This window comes from Sturnus vulgaris, chromosome 3 (genome assembly GCF_052056855.1).
Source record: "Sturnus vulgaris isolate bStuVul1 chromosome 3, bStuVul1.hap1, whole genome shotgun sequence".
Classification (NCBI taxonomy): domain Eukaryota; kingdom Metazoa; phylum Chordata; class Aves; order Passeriformes; family Sturnidae; genus Sturnus; species Sturnus vulgaris.
The window spans coordinates 45,269,761-45,275,760 of NC_142245.1; the positions used below are offsets into that span (position 1 = coordinate 45,269,761).

The following is a 6,000-nucleotide window of genomic DNA, read 5'->3' on the forward strand; positions in this document are numbered from 1 at the left end:
ATTCATGTGGGCTGAGGTGTGATTTTTATAGTTGATTTCTGGCTAACAAGGGGAACACTGTTTCTTCTGAATATCAGAGGTCCTGAAGGGAAAATATTTCCACTGTGTTATACTTCAATTGATTTAAACACAAATCCAGCAGTGGTTGAACACCTGAGAACAAGATGTACCTGGTAGAGCAGAGGGTCAGCTCTGCTCTGCTCAAGGATGAAAGCATCACATCAGAATTGCAGGTGACAAACCATCTACATTGGTCTTGTTTACTCTGCTCAATACTGGCTGACGATCTGGCCTTTTGCACCTTTACTCCCCATTCCCTCCCTGTCACTGCTCAGAGATTGATTTGGGGGCCATATCTGAGCTGGTGAAATGTTAGAAGTGGACTGGAAGACAAGGAGGAAAGGATCATGGAGGCTTGCCAGCCCTGCAGCAGCTACCACACGAGTGCACGTCACCAGGACGTGTGGCAGAGCTGCGAGGTGTGACCCCCTCGTCTCTCCATCTCTCCACCCTGTACATACCCTGTGTACTCTAGGTGTACCCAGAAGACACTGAAGCATAGTAATGTCTTGGTGAACCAGCAATATGGTGTCAACAGTTTCTTTAGGAGTCACTTTTTACCCATCAGTATAGTTTTCAGAAAATAAGTCCCAATTTGGAAACAGCCATCACAGGTGGATGAGTAAAAAACCTAACTTCATAAGTAATGGCATTATTGTAGGCAATTAAAAAACCCAAAAAGAGCTGGTAAGTTGGCATTTTTTCTGCAAGAAGACAGTTATATAAATATCTTTCATACTAATCCCTTTTTTCTTTATTTATACAGTAAGATGGCAGAATGAGAAAAAATACTATAATTGCTGAAATTCCACTGCTCTTTATGTCGAGTAAATAGCATTACCTATACACAAGCATCACTTGTAAAATATGAAATAGAGACATTTATAGTAAGATTCTGTACTATCCTTAGCTATAGATGAATAATTTCCCTCACAACCTTACAACACACAATACATAGAGAAAAGCAAATGAAAACAAATTATGCCACAGGAATGAGACTGCATCAACTATTAGATTATCTTTTACAGCTGATATAAAGACATAATCTCCTGAAAGCATGCCACAGGGTCATAATTTTCAAAAGAGGAAGGCTATGTTCTGGAACTGTATGCTTCATAAGGACTATGGTCTGCAGAAATGCTAAAATGTATTGAAAGGGGTGACATTTAAATCTAATTATAGACAGATTTTCTAACTCAGCAGACAATATAATTTCCTCTATAGTTTAGTGAAGCTATTTTAAAAATAGCTTCCTTGATTATTCCATTTTCATAACCAGAACCATTACAATATAAAATGATGAGGTGGAAATGCAGTTTTCTGCTTTAACATGAAGCAGAAGAAATACGTCTTAGGGAGTTCGTTTGGGGGGCTGGAGGAGAGATCTTTTCTTTCTGCAAAGCATCACACCATTTTTCATCACTTTAATATCTAAAAGAAGTGCTTTGGGAGTAAAGTCACAAAAGTATATTGCACAATTGTATGTAAAATGCTGTGATATATATTTTTCATAAATGTTTAATGTTTTAAGATAGTTACATCCAGATTATCTTTCAGTCTGAACCTCCCAGAAGACAGGGAGGATTTATATGATCCTGTGGTAATAGCCCATTTTGTTCTTCCAAAATAATGTCTATCTATCACAGAATGTGAATGGGAATGTCTAAGCAAAAAGAAGCCTGTGGCTAAAAATTTTGGAGCGTCTATCTTCAAGTTTCAGAATTGGCGTTTAGGGAATTAACCACAAGACTCTTGGCTTTCCTGATCTGTTACAGGTTCTTTTGTGCAATGGTCCTTCAGGTCTCTTGTCCCCTTTGTCTGTGGAAAACCATATATGAGCCACGTAAAGCCACATGAAGGAGAAGGCAGCAAGCCAGCAGCTGCAGTGTCCCTGGCATATGTCCAGCATTTCCACCCCAGCCCAGACACCACGGGAAGTCACTCAGGCCAGCTCTGCCTGACATGCTCTGCTGGAAGGTAAGGACTGCACACCAGTAGGATTCTTCATCCATTGCCATTTAAACTGGAAACACCAGTTGTTCTTTAGTGGGGGTAATGTTTGTTGAATCATTAGCAGGGGAGGGTGTCAAGCAGAAAGGGCTGATGGTGACTGGGATCAGAGCAGTTGGACACGAACGAGTTTTGGACATGCCTGCATGCATACAGACATCCAGAAAAGCCTGCAAGGATTACTGACAGGTAAAAAATGTGTCCCAGAGAAGGAGTAAGGTAAGACCCTGCCAGCGAACAAAATTTTCTGGAAGAGGCCAGCTTGGAAATCCTGTCCACATGCAGTGGAAAAATATGCTTTCCCTGTGCTTTGCACATAGATTTCATTTCCAGGCAGCAGGCAACTGATTCCATCATTGCTTTCTCCTCCATGCAGTGACTTCAGTCACTGGAGATTAGAGGTTTAGGAGGCAGGCAATTCCTTCATGAGATTGCAAAAATGTACTGCTATCAACTCCTAATGATGTCAGTCATTGGGGGTTGCTGGCACTCCTGACTGTTATTAAATGCCTCTCCCCATCTCATGGTGACTGGCTTTCAGAATGTGATCTTCTGTCTCTGTGATTCCATTTTTCAGATATAAATCAGAAAAACAGAATTTCCTCACTCACAAGCTGTCAGGAGATTTAAAGCACTGAAACTTTCTCTCTTTTCAGTGCTCAAAATTATTAAGTTGTTCAGTAATTATGGCACAGTAATATAATGTATTATGTACAATATATATAGTATATAATGTATATAATTTTTTTGACTGGATAGACTTGATAATAGCATGAGGATATAAATATTCAATAATATTGAAGTTCTTTGCAACCCTGGACCAAATTGCTATGGTTTAGGATAGTAGGAATAACCATCATCATTTTCTTCGCCAGTATAATCCCATACAACCTCACCCATTGTGTGATTCTTGTAACTGTTTCTACCTGACAAATAGTATTTCTCTTCCAGTTGCCTTAAACATTTGAGGCAGCTCCACAAGATCCTTTCACTGATTGTGGCTAGGGGAGATTTGTCCTTACTGAAATTCTGACAGGAGATCATTCAGCCTCTAGCTGCTTGCTGCATATTCTCCTTAAATTCTCATGCTTGTTTCCCTTGTGGAATGGGACTGAGAATCCTTTGAGGACTAAGGGCTCTACTCAGCACTAACCTAAATGCTTGGTATCAGTGAAGCTTAATGTTGAATATGTATCACCATGCACTATTCTCACAAAAAATCTTGCTGAAACATTCTTTTATTACAGTCTGATTTTTCTGGTTTCACTCCTTGGAATGTGCTATATTTTATATTATGTTATTGTAATTAAAACTCAGATTAACTGAAGAAGATTATACAGCCCATAAATTATGTCCCTATAAACAATACTTTCCTTTTCAATTCAGTAGTAGGTTTTGGATGTACTGAATTTCATCAGTAGATTAATTTTTGTTCACCAACCGTTTTTTGTACTGTTGCAGGTAAATTGCACTCTACTAATAATAATTAAAAAAAAAAACATTTAATGTCATATGGAGGTACACAGCATATGAAAGCCTTTGTATTTTATAGTCAAACTCAATATGGTAAAAATTTAACTGTAGTGAAATAGAAGACATCAGTACAATGTGAAAACTATTCATTTGCCCCTTTGACAATATGATATTGATATTAAAAGTTACTCCAACACCTAAGAATATTAGGGTTTCTCTTTTGTCTTTCCTTCTCTGTGCACTGCCAAAAACCCAATTAATAAACTCTATACTTAATAAACACAAAATGAAAGTGATTGTCATTTTGGCAATACATCTGATTACTATTAGTTATAACTTTATATTAATCAATAATATTTTGATTGGTTTTATGTTGATGAGGTGTATGATGTTGACTTGGAAAAAGAGGTTCATGCAAAGCAAAAAACCTGATAGGAAGATTGTTCCTAACACTAAGCTGTATATCTACTGTCCAAAAATTAATTTAACACCAATTCTGTTTCATTGAAAATCTGTTAATGGTCAATTCTGCAGCCTGGTTTAAGATTTGATCATTAGTTGTTCGCATTGAGGTAATGCTTAGGACTTCATTTATGAAAGGACAGCTTGAAAAATATTAATAGTATTAATTTTATTTAATTTTTCTGTTTACGAAAATATATTCCTAAATTCACTTTATGGTTTGTGTAGGAGAAGAGGACTTTAACTAGGAGCAAGAAAAGGCACAGGTAGGACTAGTTTAAACAAAGAAGAGGGGAATGTAGAGACAATCACAATGTAGCAGAAAAAGAAAATTCACTGTTGGCAATGTTCAAAAGGGCTGTGAATGTTAGGTCTCAACCTAACATCTTTTCAACTTTTTTGTAGATCTGTCTGAAAATCAAGTGTGAGACATGAGAAGACAAATGGTGGCACAATGAGAAATGTGGGTTGTTTTCCCTGGAAACTGGGATATTCAGTCTTTTATTCTTTATTCCTGGCCAGGCTGAAGACTTTTTGAAGAATGGCAGAATGGATTCTGGGAAAGAGCTCCTAAGAGGAAGGAAGGAATGCTCTTCCAGCATGTATTGTAATTGTTTCTTACATATATGTCATGAGTCAGACAGAACAGGATCAGGTTACTGATACTAGTTTTGCTGCAACAACAAGAAAACCAGAGTTTGGTGGTAGGGGTGGTGGTGAGGTGTTGTTTTAAAATTGCTTCATGCATTTTTGGAAGTACAGGGGGAAAAAACTGTCAGGTTTTTCACAGAGGTTCTTCTAGATAGGCCTACATTTTAAGCCATTTCTTTAACAGCTTGTAGGCCAAATATATTTTTTATTTCTGTATCTGGTAAATGTTATAAGAGTGTACAGTGGATTCTGATGGAAGTGAATAAAACAATACTACTATTGTGTTATATTTAAAATTAAGCAACCCAATAGTATAATAGCGCATATTAAAGTTGTCTTACTCCACAGAAGTTTTTCTCTGTCCTGTGATATTCTTTCTATCTAAGCGTACCTTTCCAAGGAAGAGTGTAGGATTTGGCCTTGCTGAAATTGTGTTTTGTAAACTTTATAATATCTCACATGGCTCAAGATTTTTAAAGGTATAGGGCTGAGTGACAAAACCTTTCTTTTGTACTTCTGATCAGTTTGTTAGGTTGATTGAAAGTCAGTGGGTGATAATAAGATTCAGCCTCAATTTTGATTGATGAGTCAGATGACACAGATAAAGTAGGACACTGTAGCTTGTGCTCCCTCTAAGTGGATAAAAATAAAGGACTAAATTTTCAAAATATTCAGGTCACTGAAATAGGCTTTGGTGTTCATTATAGCAGGTGCATGTGGCAATAGTACCCATGGACTATTCCAGACATTGGTTCAGTGAGACAATGAATAGCAGTTATTAAAATTTAACACTGCTGAGGCAGAAGGGTTGCTTGGAAAATGGACCTGTCCAAATAGCATGGTTAGGTGGGAGTATCACAAATTAGATGGTTTTGCGTGTGTTTCCTCATTGCCAAGTAGTAATTCCTACTGACTCCATTGTGGTAATGCAAGCCTACAGCTACCAGGATTAAATGCCATGGCTGAGGGTATCTGGTACAGCTGTTTGCTGCTTGCCCAGACAAGAACTATTAGGCCTCTGAGCTATCATGACCAGCTACAGAAACACACGGATTTGCGCTGCAGAAATGATGAGAGAAGGGTGCCTGTTTCAGTGCTCCCCTCCACCATGGGGAGCACAAAGCCTATGCCCAGGGAAGAGGCTGCCTGGGTCCTCCACCCTGCTGGGACATTTTCAGGGAAGCATCTGAACTTATGCCACCCTACAGTTAAACATTAAGCTCCTTTAAACTGTAGGATCCAAACAGCACAGGAAATAGGCAGGGTTAGACACAAGTGGTGTTTTCAGGTATGCCTGAGTGTCTGGGTTAGAATGTATCTTACATATTAGAGACTGCAAAGATG

At 38.2% G+C, this 6,000-nt stretch overlaps 1 long non-coding RNA gene across 3 annotated transcripts in view; it reads left to right on the forward strand.

Moving 5' to 3' along the window:
- The window catches only part of LOC148224314 (uncharacterized), a 69,989-nt gene extending 64,301 nt beyond the window's left edge, over nucleotides 1-5,688 (forward strand). For 2 of the 3 annotated variants that reach the window (XR_015802359.1, XR_015802360.1), the window contains exons 2-3: nucleotides 1,836-2,037; nucleotides 4,528-5,688. This is a non-coding gene — a long non-coding RNA (uncharacterized LOC148224314). Of the gene's footprint in view, nucleotides 1-1,835; nucleotides 2,038-4,410 lie in introns of all 3 variants that reach the window. The other variant, XR_015802361.1, reaches the window with a different exon arrangement.
- The last annotated feature ends 312 nt before the right edge of the window (nucleotides 5,689-6,000 follow it).